Source organism: Mytilus trossulus, chromosome 3, assembly GCF_036588685.1.
Source record: "Mytilus trossulus isolate FHL-02 chromosome 3, PNRI_Mtr1.1.1.hap1, whole genome shotgun sequence".
Lineage (NCBI taxonomy): Eukaryota > Metazoa > Mollusca > Bivalvia > Mytilida > Mytilidae > Mytilus > Mytilus trossulus.
Window position 1 is genome coordinate 5,081,187 of NC_086375.1, and position 22,332 is coordinate 5,103,518.

Consider the following 22,332-nt stretch of genomic DNA (forward strand, 5'->3'; position numbering starts at 1 on the left):
ACAACGAAACAACAGAAACACCGAAGTGCAACAAAAAACAAACTACTATGCAATATACATAGAAACGAACTATTAGATTACAACTGCCATATTTCTGACTTGGTATAGGACATTTTAAGAACAAAATGGTAGGTTGAACCAGGTTTTGTGGCTAGCAAAATCTCACACTTTATGGCAATGGTAAATATACCGCTAAGATGACAACATTACATGACCAGAATACAGCACAAATAAATATAAGAACTCTCAGGACGAACAAAATAAATTAATAAATAATATGATAGTGCATTTTGACATGTTAACCAAAAAATAAAAACGTGTCACACGAATGTATTAACGCCTCAAAAGGTGACGTCACAGGTGTGATTAGGTTGGTACTTATGTTATTTGATACGTCTTATAGCAATGCGAATTCACACTCAGTTAAACAGTTATATTCTGGAAAAGTTTACGCTCGGTACTTTAAAGACCAGAAGACGTAAATGGTAAACCACAATCTAAGACGTGATAAAAAAATGTCTTTAGTTAGTTAAAACGCAGACACATCGTATGTAACACACTCATGTATATGAAGTCCGTATAGTGTGCACCTGCACGAGTATAACGTATCAATTGAGATATGTAAACACCATACGATAAGGCAGAGGGTATGTTACTGCTGAGAAATGGGAAATTGATAATTGGGACGATTTCAACGTTTGTTATAGATTTTAGTGTTAAGTGTTAACCGCACATCTATTCACATTCAGCAAAACCGTCATATTCGGGAAAAGGTCACGTTTGGTACTTCTCAATAACTTTGTTCGAGCAGGTTCTTCGTTGGAGCAACCCCGTATATGAAGTCCGTATAGTGTAAACATACACGAGTTTAACCTGGGAAATTGATAATTCGGTCGTTGAAATCGTTCCGTTTGTCATAGATTTTAGTGTTAAGCGGTAACCGCACATCTATGCACATATAAGATATATATATATATTGTGTGAATTACTGTATAATTTTTACGGAATCACTGAATCTATAAATGCTTCTTGTATCTGCAATATAACAAGAGAACAACAGTAAAAGTTTTGAAATAGTGGATATGTTTTGTTATTAAGGCTTCATGTTAAATCACAAAAATGCTTAAAAAATTTTGCTTAGAACTAAATGAAAATATCAATGTAGTTACTTCTTTCTTTGATCAGACACTTTTATCTAATTGTGCATACTTTCTTGTAGCCTTTTTTTGTTGATAATTATCTACTTTGGTAAACATACGAACGGTACTTTTCTCCTATCGATTAAATCGGTCCATTTCTTCGACAGAATAATTTGTGAAATAAAAGCATGCAATCAAATCGATTTATTGCTATTTCGCAAGTATACTAGTATTGAACGGTCTAATTATTTCTTAACTGTAATTTAATGAAGGACAATAAAAGAGGGCCGAAAGATACCAGAGGGACAGTCAAACTCATAGATCGAAATAAACTGACAACACCATGGCTAAAAATTAAAAAGACAAACAGAGAAAACTAAAGACTAAGCAACACAAACCCATACAAAAACTGGGATGATCTCAGGTGCTCCAGAATGATATTAAAAACAAAACATATCACTTTGTTAATCAAATTAATTTTTTTCCCTTATTTTTACATGCAATAATATTCTATATTTATTATATACATAAAATTGAATGTATGTTTCATAAGAATCCGTAATTTTTATTTGCGGACAATAAACGGAACACACATATATGTCATATTTTATCTCCGTAAAAAGAAAATAACAAAAAATACCGAACTTCAAGGAAACGGAAGGTCCGTAATAAAATGGCAAAATCAAAATTACCAAAAAATAAAGAAATCAGTTCTGATTCAAGGTTATCATAATGAAATTAATTTTATCCTTTATTAATGCTTGAATGTCTGTATCGGTGTTTCAAAGGAGTTCTGCTCTAAACCTGAACGGCAAAGGACCGATTTCTTCGGAGTTCGGTATTTTTTTCTTTTACAAGGTTATAAAAAAGATGATCGGGAACATATTTTAGTAGTTTTTAATTCTAAGCTTCCGTACCTCATGCAAAACGTTCTTCGTTCAACGCTCTATACACAAATAAAAATTAAAAATAGAATCATTTACACAAAATATAAGATTCAACTCAAATAATTCAAACCCTCTCTATAAGCCAGCTCTCTTAATGTACTAGTAGTTCTTGTTAATAACATGCAAATAAAAAAGTATTTGTATTGAACAACACTTGAATAAACGTAGTCTTTTCATGTACTGGCTGTGACAAAGTGTACCAAAGAATTGTTATTGTATTAGACCTAGTCAAACAATGTCTCTATGGTTAGTTTACACAAACACTGGGTTCTACTGTTGATTCAAGTGTTCAACTATACAATTTTTAAAACTGTTCAAAATTTTGAAAGATAGATTGTTTGATGTACCATATGATTTTTTAATGACATATGTAATTTTAGATGTATAAATTATAAACTGCCTATAAAACAAGGTCGTCTTTTGGTTATCAAACGTGATTGCATGCTTTCTTAAATTACTAAATTAAACAAAAACTTATCTTTATTATCAAACAACACAACTGTTAAACGTCCAACAAATTAGAAAATTAGATTTAATTGGGGAACATATTTTTCATTCCTATAAGATATTTACAAAGTTTAAAACATATATTGTTGAACTACTATATTATCTTTGCAGGACATATTGTAACTTAAGACATATAGATCATAAACTGCCAATAAAACAAAGTCGTCTTTGGGGTATTGAATGTGATTTATGGGTTTTTATAAGTACTTAATTAAACAACACAATTTTTAAAGGTCATACAAATAAGACCCTAAGAATTAATTGAACCTATTTGATATTTCTATAAGATACGTATTTACAAATTTGAAAATAATATATTGTTAGCTTAAACATATTTAGTTATTGTGGATGGGGTAACAATTTATTGCAACTTATATTAACTAACCCTTTTATACTTTGCAGGTGCGAGTACTGCCTTTTATCGGCATTAGCCTGCTCTTTTTTGAAATCTACAAATGTGTCATTTACGTGCAAGAGATATGGTTCTCTCTTAGCACGGGTCAGCCATTTATACTTTTCCAAAGGACTATCATCGTTTTTCAAGATTATAACCCACAATATATTGTTGATCTACCATATGATCTTCAAAAGACATTGTGGATGGCAATTAAGGAATTAGTTTTTCAATGTTCCATCTTTAATAGGTTTAACAAAAAACGTCGTTGTCGTCACTTTCGAAACAAACAAAGTTAAGTTTTTTGTTTATTTATCGCTACAATTAAGGGACATCATCATACATGTTGACTGTCCCTTTGGTATCTTTCGTCCCTCTTTTATTCAATGTAAAAATATTCACTACGCTTTTTAAAACAATCAAGATTTAAAACATTGTTTCTCGTTTCTCGTTTTGTTTATATAGATTAGACCGTTGGTTTTCCCGTTTGAATGGTTTTACACTAGTAATTTTGGGGCCCTTTATAGCTTGTTGATCGGTGTGAGCCAAGGCTCCGTGTTGAAGGCCGTTCTTTAACCTATAATGGTTAACTTTTTAAATTGTTATTTGGATGGAGAGTTGTCTCATTGGCACTCAACCCACATCTTCCTATATCTATGGTAAGATTTTTAAAACATCCTATTGATTATACCGAATAGGAAACCATACTGTAAACTACATGTATTTTTATTCTTTTTGTTGTGTTACATGTACATGTATCAAAATTTCGTGCTCTCTTCGTGTTAGTTCGATTCAGTGTATAAATAGTTATCAAAGGTACCATATCATTATTATAATTAAGTACGCCAGACGTGCGTTTCGTCTTCATAAGACTCATCAGTGACGCTCAGTATAAAACAAAATGTTTTTTATAAAGCGAAACAAATACAAAGTTGAAGAGCATCGAACACCCAAAATTCCCAAAAGTTGTGCCAAATACGGCAAATGTGATCTATTCCTTGGATAAGAAAATACTTAATTTTTTTCCCATAAAACTCAAAGTTTTGTAACATGAAATGTGTAAAAATGCTGACTACTGGGCTGGTGATACCCTCAGGGACAAAACGTCAACCAGCAGGGGCATTGACCCAGCGGTGTAAACAGTATATTGCTTAGACTTGAACTGTTATGACTTAATGTTTCTATAGTAAATTTAAGACATATGTTCATTTTCCCTTAAGAAAAGCAAGCAAGGCAGGCTGTATGTTTCTTCTTGAAACAATTGAAATAAAGATGTTCAATTTTTCTTTTACAAATATATATTTTGGGTGTACATCAACAACGGTTAAGATCGATTTACATTTAAAATTCATGTTTACACTTTTTCAATTGTTGAGAAGCTTTTGCAAGGTGTTATCCTGCTTCATAGTCAAAATATGCGGTTTTTTTTCAGGAGGCTGATAACTAACATTGGTTTCATTCTAAAAAAAATATCTTTTCATAACTGTTATCTAGTACGCGAGATTTGCAGTCTGTTTTATTTTTGAAGTTTGCACATGTTTACCTCGCATACATTTTATGACAAGAAAATAAAGCTGGAAAATTTGAAATATACGTCTTAAAAAGACAGCAGATATCTAGAACATAAAGAACAAAAAGATAGATGATGTTCCGCAAAAGTTTGATAAACAAAATTGAGTTACATGAGGCAAACCTCTGAAGCCCATGGGTTTCAAGCTGTTCCACCTTCTTCACATGTGCATCACTCGATCAGTTTTATTAGTGGAAACTGTATGTCTTTTTGTCAAATCTTCATTGTGTCTTTTTGTTCTGTCACACATTATTGTCAATTTAATTGAATCTTATGCAAATTTCATGCAAATGAGAGGTTTAGCTAGCTATAACACCACGTTTTGTCCACTTTTTTCTGCAAAACAATGCCTGATCCAAGTCATTTATATGATAGTTGTTATTCATTCGATTGGTATGATTAAGCTTTGGTATTTTGCCATTTGATTACGGAAAAGTAAAATAAAAAAAAACTGAACTCCGAGAAAAATTCAAAACAGAAAGTCCGCAATCAAATGTCAAAATCAAAAGCTGAAACACATCAAACGAATTGAAAATAACTTTCAAATTCCTGACTTGGTACAGACATTTTCTTATATAGAAAATAGACTTTCCGTTTATAATTTGTTCGTTTTTTTTTAAATTTTAGATCAGTGCATGACATTCTCTTTTTTTCTGTCATTTAATATTGTTGGAATTTTATAGATATCATTTTGTCTTCTTGACAAAAAAAAACATGTTTCGAGTATTATAAATGTTTATTTTTGTGTAAATCTCATACGGTATTTGAAGATAATTATTTCAAATAATTGATCATAAATATACTATTTCTGAAAAAAATATCACGAAATTCATTACATGAGGTCACAAAGAATATCGGTTTTTAGATATTTTAAAAATAACTGTGCAATATCAATTTTGACATCTATGTCCTTGTACATCCTGTAATTGTACTATTGTAAAACATTTTTATATTCTCGTCATTTATTTTTGCTAAAAGAGGGACAAAAGATGTCAGAGGTAGAATCAGACAAACAGATAAAAAAAAAGTGACAACGCCATGGCTAAAATTAAAGACAAACAGACAAATAACAGCAAAGAAGACACAACATAGAAAACCAAAGACTAAGCAACACGAACCCCACCTAAAACTGGGGATGATCGCAGGCGCTTCAGATGGGTAAGCAGATCCTGCGCCACATGTGGCATCCGTCGTATTGCTTATGTTATTACTAATCCTTTGAATAATCTAATTCGGTAGGTCACATTCGTGAAAAGGGAAGGGTATTGTAGTTACGACATATAAAGGAACATATCCGATATCATCTGTGAAACGGTTATTCCATAACTCGTGATGGCGTTCGTAAATAAAGGCAACACTAGTATACCGCTGTTCAAAACTCATAAATCCATGGACAAAAACAATAATCGGGGTAACAAACTAAAATCGAGGGAAACGCATTAAATATAAGAGGAGTACAACGACATAACACTAAAATGTAACACACATAAACAAATTCCCACGAGAATAACACATACATGAATTTGGGATAGACAAGTACCGTGACACGCCTTATCGCAATGTGAATTTACACTCAAAAATAAGAGAAAACAAACGACACAACGTTATAATGTAATACACACAGAAACGAACTACTAAGTATAATATAACAATGGCCATATTCCTGACTTGGTACAGGGCATTTTTATGGCCATGTGAAATATAACATCAAAATGACAACACAGGACTACAATATAAATAAATTGGAGAACACAATTGACAAAGAATCACACGAACAACAGCCAACAAAAGGCAAGCAGTTCAAAATTTTAATACGCCAGAAGTGCATTGTGTCCACCCAAGACCTACGTGTGACGCCCAGATACAAAAGTTTGAAAGCCGAAACAAGTACAAATTTGTACAGCATCGAGGACCAAAAGATAAAAAAAAGTTGTGCCAAAAACGGCAAGGGTTTTCTGTTAGTTACCAGATTATCCCTATTATTTAGAATAATGTATACTTTTGCAAACAGTAAATTTTATAAAATGACTATTCAAAAGATGTACATGATAAAACTGAAGTATTAACTAATTACAGGAAACAACTGAAATACATTTACATAACCAGACATTTGAAACACAAAAGTAGACACATCTGAATAAGTTTAAACCTCAACGCCAAGTGACGTCCTATTTGAAACTGTGAAACATGACGAAAAAATGATGTCATTTGAATTTGTAAAATTTACGGAGGGATGATTTCAACTTCACCATTTGGAACTCTTGGTTTTATCAATCCCACGTGAGTAGCAATCCTCTATCAAGGAAATCATGATAGGAAAAACAAGCACGGGAATATCGTATCAGTTGGGAGATAGATACTCCGTATGCAGGCGCTGCTGGCATGTTGCTACATATAAATGTAAAGTTCACATTTGGGAAGCTGAAATCATCTCTTTTGTAAAGTTTTGTTTTCAACCGACCCTCATTGTATATATTTTTTAGATGTTAGTCAAGATATAAGGCAGACTTAACTGTTTCTGTAGTATTGTTTATCTCTAGTTCGATGGGATAGATTCATTCAACATAGTCACCAGATTTTGTATCATTTAGTGAGAGAACATCATTTATATAGCGAAACGTAAAGTTAAAAGGACATTGCTAACTTTTTATTTTTCTTCCTAAGAAGTTCCTGTATGAAGTCATTCTCATAATAATAAAGAAACAAGTCGGAAAGAAGAGGGGCACAATTGGTTCCCATTGGAATTCCGACAATCTGTTGAAAAACACTTTCTCCAAACGTAACACATATGTTGTCAATCAAGAAATTAAGCATCTTGATAAAGTCAGTTTCAGAGAATTTATTGTTTGAATCAGAGTGATTCTTGACAAAGTAGGATTTATCCCTCCCCAAGACAAGATACTTGTATAGTGTAAGTGTAGAAAAGTCAAAAGGCGAACATTGTAATTTTTACTCATTTAGACGAGTGGATATCAGATTGTCAGGATCAAGGAATATTGGAGCCAAAATTTGAAGACTTCATCACAACTCTCGATAAAAACTCTATTCAACTGCTTAACAAATTCGATATGAGATATAAAACTTTCTCTAATTCTATGGAAATATATCCCTTTCTGAACCCATTGTATAAAAAAATTTAATCAACGTGTGGTTGCTGGTGATCTCAAAAGATCATTGGATGATTTTAAGGGTCATGACCTTTTTAGCTAACTGAATGAATCAAAATATGATAACAGATGTTAATGAAATTGACAACTTCGTGCAATGTGAAAGGCACACGAAGGGGATTTTCGGTTAACAAAAAAGAAAATGTTTTTTTAATCATTAGAGAAACAGATTCTTACATAGTTACTCGAGAATTATCGGATTTATCCAATCTCGATAGTTAAATTATCAATTTTAAAGTCCTCGCCGAGGCGGCTCGGACTTTAAAATTGATAATTTAACTATCTCGATTGGATAAATCCGATAATCCACTGGTATCAATGTAAGAATCTATATTTAAACAATAGAAAAAATGGGAATGATGAGATTGTTAAACAAATAATATGCATGGCGGAACAAATAACTCGTCCGCCATCTTTTTCAAGGGCAGTTACTCAACGTCAATGTGAACCGGAAGTGGAAAGTCAATCAATTTTATGTTGTAATTTTATGTAAAGATTTTGAAAAGTCAAAAGTGTATGATGGAAACAAACGATATAAAAAGCATCAGTAAACAGTAAAATCACAAAAATTCTGAACTCCGAGAAAATTCAAAATGGAAAGTCCCTTATCAAATGGCAAAATTAAAAGATCAAACTATCAAACTGACTTGCAATTGGTACAGGCATTCTCTTTAGTAAAAAAATGGTGGATTGGTAAATTTATTTCAGTGCATTTCAGGGTATCTGTTGCATTAAAGTATACTAAATGATACCCAATTTGTCACCGGATAAAAAGTTTCTCACCCCGTTGATAATTTACACAAATAAAGATGTATATTTAGATGCGGCACCAAACACCTTCACTAATACTGGCTCTTTAAAGTTAACTTTGATCCTTTGAAAAATTATATAAAGTTTAAAAAAAAATTGCACAACATACTTTATCTGAAAAATTTCATTCGATACATAGAAGTTTGACAAACACTTATTTCTATCTCAGGAATAGATTATACATAAATTTTATTTTGCAAAACTTTTAGAATTTTTTGATTCTCAATGCTCTTCAACTTCGTACTTTCTTTTGCCTTATTAACTTTTTTTTTATTCGAGCGTCACTGATGATTCTTTTGAAGACCAAACGCGCGTTTGGCGCAGAAACAAAATGTCAATTCTGGCGCTTATGATGATTTTGATGTTGTTATTCGTTCTTTTTTTCCTTATTTTTTAAACTTTCCTTCATATTTTTTTTTATCGAATAGAATTAAATGTTGTTCTAATCACGTTACTTTCAGTATGTTCATACATTATGTAATTTGTTGAACATGTAATAACTAAACAAAAACGATAAAATGTGTAAAATAATAAAATTATAATATGGACGAAAAATCGAAAATAAACTGAAAACGCTTTGTCTAAAAAAAAAAAAAAAGACAAACTGACAAACAAAATTACACAAAACACAACATGGAAAACTAAAGAAAGACTATGCAACACGAACCCAACTTAAAACTGGGGGTGGTCACAGGTGCTCCGGATGGGTAAGCAGACATGTGGCATTTTTTTGCCTTAAGATTCTACGAAACAAAACGTTTAAGTGTTAGTCGTCACTTTAGTTGTGTGTTGTTTTTATTTAAAATGCATTTCCTTGGTATAAATATGAACTCAATTTAAATACCAGAACTCGATTTGCATTCTTTGCAACGTCATTTTGATTCAATTATCTGCAATTACTTTAGTGTTGCTGGGTCGGTAAGGTCACTCTTTTTCCGAACTCTGCCGTTAGAACAAACATCATCTTAATATCGTCATACAAATGGCTGACAACTTCACAAGTCCTCACATAGGTGGCTAAATGAGAATAAGAAGAAATAATGTTTATGTGACAAAAATACTCAACTACGAAGAAAATTCAAAACGGAAAGTCCCTAATCGATTGTCAAATTAAAAAATAAAATACATCAAATGAATAGATAACAACTGTCATATTCCTCACTTGGTTCAGGCATTTTCTTATGTAGAAAATGGTGGATTGAACTTGGCTTCACAGCTAGATTAATCTCTCACTTGTATGATAGCCGCATCAAATTCCATTGTATTGACAACGTATCGTAAACAAAGCAAACAGACGTATTAGGTAAAAATGTCAAAAACAGAGGTGCAGTAGTCAAACGCAATTTTCCGCCTGTCCCAGGTCAAGAGCCTCTGGCCTTTGTTAGTCTTATAGGATTTTCAGTTTAGTTTCTTGTGTATAATTCGGAGTTTATTTCGACGTCCATTTTCACTGAACTAGTAGACATAGTTGCCACGGTTAAGGAGCTAAAGGACGCCTCCGGGTGCGAGAGTTTCTCGCTATATTGAAGACCCATTGGTGGCCTTGGCTGTTGTCTGCACTATGGTCGGGGTTGTTGTCGGTTTGAAACAAACAAATATGTCACAATGAAGCACACAATGGCACATATTAGCAAAAATTAAAGAAAAGAATACATATATTTACCATAGTACAATAACACAATGATGGGAAGTATAAGTACAGAGCCACGTCATATATGTATAAAAAACAAAATACTAAAAGGCATATTGACAAAGCACTTAAAAAAATTTAAGACAAGCAAAAACATGTTTATAATAGAACAATAACGGGATGTATGAGCACAGACCCACGCTATATGTAATACCAAAAGGTATATAGACAAAGCATATTAGCAAAAATAAAAGACAAGAATACGAGAATATCATAAACAATAACAAAATGACAGTATATACAAGTACAACATGTATCTCGAGCACAATAAAAACAAAAAGATATTTAACAAAAATGAATAAAAAGGCATATATCAAATTTAAAAACCTCATTCATTGCTTTCTTATTTTTAAATATTTATGTATGTTTAATCCACCCATAAACGATTGAAAGATTTAAAACAAAAAGATATTTAACAAAAATGAATAAAAAGGCATATATCAAATTTAAAAACCTCATTCATTGCTTTCTTAAAATACTGGGACGTATGGACAGATCAACATCTGCTCTGCGTGTTTGACGTAAACGTTACATAGGTAGAGATATAAAATAACTTTGTCGTTCAAAGTATAAAAGAATTAAGAATTTAGTTCTTTTATGCATACCTTCTGCAGAATGTAATTTATAATTCTACGTTTCCTTCTTACCGCTTGTCTGTATGATTATTATATTTTTCTTCCAACAAGAGAAACTTCATTATTGTATAAAAGAAACACAAAAGGTCACACGGACAAAGCAAAATATGAAAGACTAGAATACAACAATTCTAATAGAACAATAACATTATAGCGAGATGTTTTTAAAGTACAGATCCTCGTCATATGTATCAAAGAAACAAAAAATGTCACACAGACAAAGCAAACATGCAAGATAATACAAAAACACAATGCCGGATTGCATAAGAACAGAGCCACGTCAAATGGATATCACACAAAAAAAAACAGCTCCGTTTATCTGTTTCAAGCAAGAGTCCAATGTTAATAGGACACACTTGAAATGCGATGCTTTCAATTATTGAAGTGGATGTTTAAGACAGCCTTATTTGTATCACCATGTTTGTATTCTTTGTAATGCCAGCCATCCAATCATAGCCTGTACTTATAGTAAGACACATGAATTGTAGTACCTAATATAAATATCAACTGTAAAAAGCACGATTTAGCTCTGTAAGTATATGGTAAAATTACCAAGACAAATTATTTGCTTCAGAATTGTTTTTTGGTTTACGGATGGCTTCAAACATCACTTTACCCCTCAAATTAATTAAGTTAGTGAAATATTTAGCAGAATAAAATTCATGCCAAAACAAAATGTATTTATCTTTAAAATAAAGACAAACTGTAACTGTTGTTTATCACAATCAGCGAAATTGCCAAACACAAATTTTGATTTTTAACGAACAAATGTTTCTATAAATCCAGCGTCTAACTGACTTCTATAATTATTGGCAGCAAATGGTAAGTCATCAATTGAGAATATTCTTTTTTCAAACTTGAAATCTCGCATACTAGTATATACATATATATGTTAAATAAACTCATCATAGATACCAGGACTAAATTTTGTATATACGTCAGACTAGCGTTTCGTCTACAAAAGACTCGTCAGTGACGCTCTAATCTACAAAAATTGAAAAGGCCAAATAAAGTACGAAGTTGAAGAGCTTTCAGGACCAAAATTCCTAAAGTTTTGCCAAATCCAGCTAAAGTAATCTATGCCTGAGGTAGAAAAGCCTTGGTATTTCAAAAATTCTAAATTTTGTAAACATACAATTTATAAATATAACCATATCAATGATAATTCATGTCAGCACTAAAAGTACTGACTACTTGGCTTGAGAAACCGTCGGGGAAATAAATCCCCACCAGCAGTGGCATCGAACCAGTGATAGTAAATAAACTCATGATAGATACCAGGACTAAATTTTGAATATATGCCAGACACGTGTTTCGTCTACAAAAGACTCATCAGTGACGCTCGAATCTAAAAAAGTTGAAAAAGCCAAATAAAGTACGAAGTTGAAGAGCATTGAGGACCAACATTCCTAAAAGTTATAATAATAATATATAGAACAAAAAAAAACCGAAAAGCATGGTTTAACTTTATTTAGAGCAGACGCAAAATTATTAGAGAGAGAAGTATTTTGAAAAAACCCACTCTCCCTCCTCTATATATATTTAAACCATGGTTTTCATTTTTGGTACTTCTCTTTTGTTCTTTATATTATCGGGGTTAACTTATCTCAAAATTAAGAAGGAGGTAAACGTCAAATATTGACGTCGTACCTATACATTTTAGCCACTATATAAACTATAACAAAAAATGCAAGGTAACGGACGAGATACAAACATTTCACTAAAATAACCGAATTTATAAATAAAATATAAAGTCCATTATTTAGATTACTGGTTACTTTTTTACCATTCAATTCGAGTACAGGGTATTGCTTGTTTGTTAGATTTGTTTTTACATTCAATACTACTTGATATAAAAAAAAAATAACAATTAATAGGTCACCGTTCGGCATTCAACAATGAGCAAAGCCCATACCACATAGTCAGCTACGAAAGGCCCGAAATGACAAATGTAAAACAATTCAAACGAGAAAACTAACGGCCTAATTTATGTACAAAAATTAACGAAAAACAAATATACAACACATCAACAAACGACAACCATTGAATTATAAGCTCCTAACTTGGTACAGGCACATATCTAGGTACAGGCACATATGTAGAGAATCTGGCTGGACTAAACATGTTAGCGGGTTCCCAACCCCCTCTTACCTGGAACAGTGGTGTAACAGTAAAGCATAAGAACGAACTATAAAAATCCGTTGAGAAAGCCTGAACTCATCAGATGGATACAAATAGAAATACATGTGTATTATATAATAGTTACATTAAATGTTTGTTTCATTACAATCTGTTATTCTGATTGTTGGATAATAATCGGATAACACTATTTTATCATATTTTATTTTTTGTATACAAATAAATAGCAAAAATCCGAACGTCAAGGAAAATTCAAAACGGAAATTCCTTTATCAAATGGCAAAATTAAAAGCTTAAACACATCAAGCATTTATTAAAAAAAATCAGTACCGCCATTATCATGATAATTGTTTTGACTAGTATTGTGAAAACAATTTTATGAAGATTGTTTATTCGTTATAAAAATACGTCACTGTTTGTGATGTCCTGTGTTGTCTGTAGATAGTTAATGGATTGTTTATTGTGTGTTTCTATTTGTGATTGGTGTTTTTGCATTAGTTTGTGCTGTATTTTTGTTACATAGTGTTGTGATTTTAGCGATATATTTTTTAATTTTGTCATATCAACTGGAGATATGGCTATCCATAAAACCAGGTTCAGCCCACCATGTTTATGTTTTTTGTCTTGTGTCTTATTGTTCGTAGTTGTGATTCTATTTTTTATTTTCGTACTATATAAAGTAAAGAAAATTAATAACCCAGTTCATTTGTATGGTTTAGTTAACACATGATTTATTTATTAGTTTTACATAGTTTGATTTGAAAAAAAATCCGACATAGTTAGATAGTGCAATTATTTGCACAATTGATAACACAATTCTATATCAATATGTTTTAAAATTTCTATAAAAAACATCAAATAACATTATTAAAACCTAATCTTTATTTATATATATTCTGATTTAATTAACCTGTGACGTTACTCTTTGTGGCGTTGATACATTCATGAGACAGACACACAGTTCGTAATTCTATAATGCTGTTTACCGTCCTCAATTCATTTTAGTTATGCGTTGTTATTCATTGATTAACATGTCTAAATGTACTATTATACTATTATACTATATTTGTTTATGTATTTCTTTCTCGCAATTATTTGTACTGTATTCTCCTCATGAAATGTTGTAATTTTATCAGTATATTGAAACTTAAAAAGCGAGGTTTGACTAGAACAAAACCAAGTTCAACCCACCATTTTTCACCCTAAAGACACAAACATTGATATCCACTAAAATGAGTAAATCCACATCTTACATTTGCTAATTTAAGGCAAGAGAAACTTTGGGCTTCAAAAGACATTATGATTGATTTTTTACAACAGAATATTTGCCTTTTAAAACTTTAAATGGTATACAAATAATACATAGATATATAGTGAAATTATTTCCTAAAACACTTTAAATAATATATTCTGGCTTGCCATACTTGATGAAACGCGGACGTGATAGAAAGCACTCTTCATCAACGCGTCAATGGACATGTTATTTCGTCATTCAGCATGTGAAGAAGGTTGTACTAAATCAACAACATAACTGACAGGATTTTTAAAGAAATAATTATGATCTGGATATGTGGAAAACCGTGGTAAAATCATGAAAATCACGGCCATGAATCGGATGCATTCTTTACCGGAGACAATTCAGATCATTGACATTATTTCTGGATCTTTCTGAGTTTATAGAACAACCAATTGTTGCAAGATATTTCAAGTGAAATGCAAATTTTAATTATTACAAAATGTACCCATAACCATTTCATGGTAAACAGGGACAAACAAATTGGCTATGCCGCATATTCTCAGGGCATTACCTGACTTTTCACTGAAATTATTTTTCCATTTAAGAACATTTCATTGTGAACTGGAAACAAAACTAAAAGTGAATATGATTCCATGAAAAATATGAACATGTCATAAGATATTTATTAAATAATTATTGGTACCCAAAAACTGTTTAAAAGAAGAATGTTATAATTTAATGCAAACAGGGAAGTTATAGAGGCCCTGATTTACAATGCATTGTGGGAAACACTTGCTAACTACCCAAACTTAATCATATGATTAAAAATTAATCGCATGATTAGTAAATACAATGATTAAAATAAGTTGAACAACGAAATTTAATCATTGCATTTACTAATCATCCGATTAACTTTTAACGACTGATTAAAATTAATCATTTGATTAGTTTAATCACAAGTTGAACAACAGACCCCAGATTGATAGAAGGTTATTGTCATAAAGTGTATTGAAATGAACTGTGGTATAGCAAATATCGAATTCGTTAACAAAATGTTATCACACACTTATTATGAACATTGAAAGTGCTCTCAAAATAATTGCACTATCTAACTATGTCGGATGTTTCTTCAATTCAAACTATGCAAAATAATTTTTGTTCAATTTTATTGTTCATCCAAATAGTACTAGTAATTTTACTAAATGGTTTGAAGTAACCGAGAATTTTAAATATATTAAATAATTTTATAAATAATAAACCGCATTTTTTTTCTACACCAAAACTATTGTCAGACTTTGAAAATAGAACAGTTAAATATTGTAAGCCATGATCTCTTGATTATAATAAAACCAAATAGGTACTACAGTCAAGTTTAAAACAGTTACCGCAATAATGTGATAAATGGCAGCTCACAGTAAAACTGTACAAAAAATAAACAAAAACTACGAATTTAAGTACGAATAATAATAGGGAAACAACCTAATCATATAAGAATAAGCAGATGTGTAACGATTACCAATGAAACAACTCTCCACTAGAGACAAAATGAGGAAGACATTATCATCTATAGCTCCCTAAATGGCATTCAAACGTGAGAAAAGCCCATACTGCACAGCAAGCTGTAATTGGTCCCCAGATAAAGATGTTAAACAATTTAAACGAGAAATAGTTATTTTCTTGAAAACTGATGATATAAAAAAGAAGATGTGGTATGATTGCCAATGAGACAACTATCCACAAAAGACCAAATTGACACAAACATTAACAATTATAGGTCACCGTACGGCCTTCAACAATGAGCAAAGCCCATACGAGTTATTTTATATATCAAATAATAGTGTAATGCATTGCCAAACTACTGATTTAACTCATTAGAAATGCCAATAATTACCTTTTATAATGAACTATCGTATGTGAATATATGATCATCTTTTTTGAAAAAAACCCTGCCGTTTCTTTCTGTTTATCCCTCCCTTTGTGTCGTGAGAGACTTACTCCATATCCACTTACCATTTTTATTAAATAATTATCAAGAAAATCCCTTGAAGTACCATTGAGCATCATTTTGGTTTTATATGAATTGATCCCTCAGGCAAATAATGAATTGTTGCCATTTCTTTACGTGAGTAGGGAGGGGTATAGGGGTATAGTTGTGTATGATTTGCTTGCAATATCTATAGTAAAAGGTCCGTTCAGGTTTTGAGACGAGCAGCTTTGAAACATAGATTGAGACATTCCAGCAATAATTAAGGGTATATATTATTTCAAAATAATTACATTTCATAACAACTTATTGCTTCTTTTTATAATTTTACAAGGTTATAAAACAATGATCGGGCACATATTTTTAGTAGGTCTTGCTTTCGTTGAACGCTTTTAAACACCAATAAAATTTCAAAAAAAAAGCTTTAACTAAAATTAAATTTAACCGAAATACTTCAGACCTTCCAATTAAGCGAGCTCATTTACTGTAGCTATCGCATATATCATCGATATAAAAATAGAAACGCATTAATTGTATTGACAATAAACTCATCATATATACCATGATCGAAATTTTGTATATGCGACAGACGCGTGTATCGTCTACACAAGACTAACTAATGGCGCTCAATTCCTCCAAAACAAAAACAAAAGGTTAAATAAAGTACGAAGTTACAAATTTGAGGACCAACAATTCTTAATGCAAGTTTCGGCAAATACAGCTAAGGTGATCAATTCTTGAGGCAGAAAAGCCTTAGTATTTAAAAAAAATCAGACAGTTACTTTATAAATACGACCATATCAATGATAATTCATGTCAACACAAAAGTGCTGACTACCACTTGAATAATTGTGTTAGTTTAAAGTACTGACTGTGAAAAGGTGTACCAAAGAATGATATTGTATGGGAACTAGCTAATTAATTTCTCTGTGGTCAGGTTAAACACACAAAGGTTACTTCTGCTGATTCAATTAAGTGTTTAAACTATAGAATTTTCAAAACTGTTCAGAATTTTTTAAAGATATATTGTTGATTTACCATATGATTTTTTAATGACATATTATTATTTTAGATATATAAACATGATAAATTGATAATAGAACAAGGTCGGGTGTCAAACGTGCTTGTATGTTTTTTTTAAAGTAATAAATTAAACAGAAACTTATCTTTGTAATCAAACAACACAACATTTAAACGTCCAATAAATAAGTTCATAAGAATTAATTGGTGAACATGTTTTTCGTTTCTATATGATATTTACAGTTTGAAAAAAAAATAATGTTGATCTAACATATGATCTTCGAAGGGCATATTGTAATTTAATATGTATTCATAAATGCCAATAGAAACATGTTGTTTTTGGGTTTTGAACGAGTTTTTTTTCTTTCAAAAGCACTAAAATTAAAAACCAACTTATCATAAGTATATATTATAGACAGAAATTGTCTACCACATAGTCCCCCTGCTCCGAATATACGAACTTTACTCCTTAGATATAGTGTACAGTGCAAACAACGACCTCAGGAAGGATGTTGTCATTGTAATGTCTGGTAAAGGTCAATATTTTCCATTTGTTTGTACTTTTCTCTTATTGACAAAGATCTAGCGTGCTGCTTAATAACTGTGTGATCATGTATAATCTAAGCAAACTCTCCATTATAGTAGACCATTTGACATTGTACTTGTTTCAGCCTAGAACCAAAGATAAATTTTGTACTTTCAAAATTTGATAACTTCTAAACATATTCACACTTTTTAACGCAGATATATAGAGGAGAACCATCGTAATGTATCAAATACTTTGTCGAAAATTAAATTTAGCCAAATATTGTTAGATCAACAGGTTCTACAATTCTTTTTTGTTATTTCCTCATTGGGTTCTAACCCATACTTCTGTTACATCGGCGGTGGATACAGTGCAGGCGTGGTTAACTAAAGGCTTTGAAGAGCCTGTGTAGCTGACATAGGTCTATGTGGATCTTCAGCAATGGACACTCTCCAAGTGTAGATTAGGATAAGATACAAACAAAAATCGTTTTTTTTTCTAGATCATGTATTACTGATCCAAAATTCAAAAAGGGATAAACATCGCTCATACAAAGAGTTCAATGACTACTTCGGCAAAATTTGTCTTCCTGATAATGCTTGTTATAAAACGTTTTTATCTATCTTTTTATTTAAAAACAATGTTAAGTTAAATAGTTGGCGCCTGATAAAACGATTATGCACACTGCATTGATATGCACCTTTCATGGGCATGCTGTTCAATCGTTCTCGTTTTTTTTTTCGTTTCTCGATTTTTTCTTTATATATGATGTTTTCCTGTTGGATTTTTTTTTACAAAAGCTTGTAGTTTAGTGGAGCCTTGACACCGTATTAAGCCCTGGTCACAACGAACCTACGACACATCTATACAGCGCCACAACATGAAATTTGGTCTAATCGCAGGTCATCTGTGGTCGTCGTACGACGATCGCAAGATAGTCGCACGATATGTTGAGCAAAGTGGCGCTGTCGTGTGTCGTGGGACGATTTTTTTTTATCGTGTCACTGTCTTGTGGCTGTCGTGAAAGTGGCTTTCAATCGTCGTGCGACTGTCGTGTGATAAACGCATTGTCGGGGGTATTAATGTAATGCATTTAATCAAACAATCGTAGCACGGCTGTCGTACGACAATCTCTCGACTGTCGCAAGACACTCGTGATATAGTCGCACGATTGTCTCACGAATAACAAATTTCGTACGATGATCGCAGAGCATTGATTGTCTGTCGTACGGCAGGGGTACGTTCATCGTCCACCATATTTTTGTTGTATTTAGAAGAATATAATTCGGTGGGAATGAATATTTGGAAAAAGATACCGTCTACCGTTTAAACAGGATGGCTATTTCATCAGGACGATGATGATTGGTCCTATTGTATAGGCACCTTGGCGGACTACAACACGAGCAAAATATGGTCCTGTTAGCCTTGATTCGAGCCCGTGAACAGTATAGGAATAAGCAAAAAGCCTGAAGTTTGTAGGTTAGGCCATGGATCGAACGGCGCCTGATGTTTGGACAGTATGGTAGACTGATGTAAGAGTTGGAGCAAAAATCTGCTGGTGATTTCGTTAGCTTCATGCGGATTGAGCTTGGCATGTTTCAAGAGCTTTTGCTGAGAGTCTCATAATAGTGGCACGACAGTGGCATGACAGTGGCACGACAGTGACATGACAGTAACACGCGCATCCATTGACATGAAAACCTGAAAAAACAGCCCTAATCATTAAACGATTGTCGTACGATTATCGAACGACTGTCGCACTACCGACTTACGACAAACCCACGACAGTACAATTTCTTTTTTCTGTCTTGTACCCATCGTGGAATCATCGTGGACATGTTGTAGCTGATTTGACCACTAGATTTTTTTTACATTTTGCACGACAGCGCCACGACAACTATTCTAAAGATCTTTCACGACAAAAAAATCGTACGACCTGTTGTAGCCGAGGCTTTTAAAGCAGTACTTTACAGACCTACAATTGTTTACTTTTTACAAATGATGACTTGGATAGATATTTGTTTCTTTGGCACTCAAACCGCATCGTCTTATTTATAAAGATGCCCGAAAATGGTTAAAATCAAAATTAAAAAGCAAAAACTCAACTGTGGAGTCACCTGACGACATCAGTAATGTTACTATCTATCTGTTAAAGCTTTTAAGATCTTAGGCAAAACATTGGTAAAAAAAATTATCAAAGGTACCAGGCTTATAATTTGATACGCCAGACGGGCGTTTTGTCTACAAAAGACTCATTAGTGACGCTCTGATAAAAATATTATCTATGCCTGGGATAAGAAAATCTTTAGTATTTCGAATAATTCATGTTTTTGCAAACAGTGGATGTATCAAAATGACCATATAATTGATATTCATGTCAACACCAAAGTGCTGTTTACTGGGCTGTTGATACCATCGGGTACGAAACGTCCAACAGTGGTATCGATCCAGTGGTGTAAATAGTTAAAAAAGATACCAGGCTTATAATAATCAGTGACGCTCAGATCAAAATAGTTAAAAAGCCAAACAAGTATGAATGTGAAGAGCATTAACAAACATTATCTAAGGACAGTTACTCTAAAAAGATTTCTGCATCTGTCAGATTTTTAAAATAACAGAATAAACTTGCATTTTACCCCGATCTTCAATCGTAGCCATTTGGGGGCAGTAACATAATTTGTAAACTACATACCGCAATGGTGAGTGTGGCTTAGTAAGGCTAAATGTACATGTACTAGTAGCTCACAGTTACACAGAAGATTTGTAAAAGTTAGCGCTGACGATGACTGACGCCTATGTGAAGTGAAAATATCACTTGCACCTTTGGCAAAAAAAGATGTCTAAGATAGATTATGTTATTTTACTGCGTATAAGTATGAAAAGTATTATATCCGTTCAATTTTGATTAGATTTATTTATTTATTAAATTAGAATATTTTTTTTTTATTTTCAATTCGATTCTCTTGAAAATGTTACTGAATATATCTGTTTCTTTCAAAATATTCAGAAGATTATGTATTTGAACGGTTGATTCGCGTATTTCTTGTTTATTTACAATCACAAGGTTTATCTCTTTGTTGTTCCTCCGATATTCTTGTCGATTTAACAAATTAGTTTACCATGTTACTAGTACTTGATTCGCAGTGCGATATTTTGAAGGTATTCAATTATTTTACTTATAAGGTCGTGCACTGGGTACATTTTTTTTTCAGAATCCGAACTGTATGAAGCTTATGCAAGAATTAAAAAAAATGGTGTTCGGCGTTTACTGTGTATCATATATGCGACTGCTTGACCAATCTATTCAAATTTCTAGAGTTTTCCAAATTCAAGAACATATTTCGCAAAATGTCTAATAAGTTGTAATTTCTTGAATTATAAGCGATAACAAGGATACCTTGAATTTCAGTGATATTCTCGGTTCTTTCGGAAGTTAAAATTATTCATTCGAAAACAATTTCGTCCTCTTTTCCATGAATGTGAACTAACCATAAGGGTTGTACTTTCATGAGCAGACGGGCACCATTTTTTCTTGTTTTTAAGTCTTCGACTTATTTAATGTCATTCAACTACCACTGAGTCAATAATATAGTGTATTATGTTCTATTTTATTGCTTATTTTATTGCTTATTTTGTGGACGTTTCGTCCCCGAGGGTATCACCAGCCCAGTAGTCAACATTTGGGTGTTGACATGAATATTAATAATGTGGTCATTTTTATAAATTTCCTGTATACAAAACCTTGATATTTTCGAAAAACTAAGGATTTTCTTGTCCAAGGTATAGATTACCTTAACCGTACTTGGCACAACTTTTTGGAATTTTAGACCCTCAATGCTCTTCAACTTCGTACTTGTTTGGCTTTATAAATATTTTGATATGAGCGTCACTGATGAGTCTTATGTTCACGAAACGCGCGTCTGGCGTACTAAATTATAATCTCGGTACCTTTGATAACTAATTTCATCACTGGGTCGATGCCACTGCTGTAAGACGTTTCATCCCAGAGGGATATCACCAGCCCAGTAGTCAGCACTTCGCTGTTGACCTGAATATCAATTATGTGGTCATTTTCATAAATTTCCTTTATACAAAACTTTGAATTTATCGAAAAACAAAGGATTTTCTTATCCCAGGAATAAATTACTTTAGCCGTACTTGGCACAACTTTTTGGAACATCGTACTTGTTTGGATTTATAAATATTTTGATATGAGCGTCTCTGATGAGTTTTATGAAGAAGAAATGCGCGTCTGACGTACTAAATTATAATGATGGTACCTTTTACTTTGTACTTGTTTGGTTTTATAAATATTTTGATTTGAGCGTCACTGATAAGTCTTATGTAGACGAAACGCGCGTCTGGCGAACTTAATTATAAATCTGGTACCTTTGATAACTATTATAACTATTATGTTCTATTTTCTTGCTTATTTAGCTATTTATTTGTTTCGAATGTTCTTCCATTCATTTGTATTTTGTCATTTTAGTGTTATATCTAACATTACCATAAAAGCGCGAGATTTGACTAGCTACAAAACCAGTTTCAAGCCACCAGTTTTCTTGAA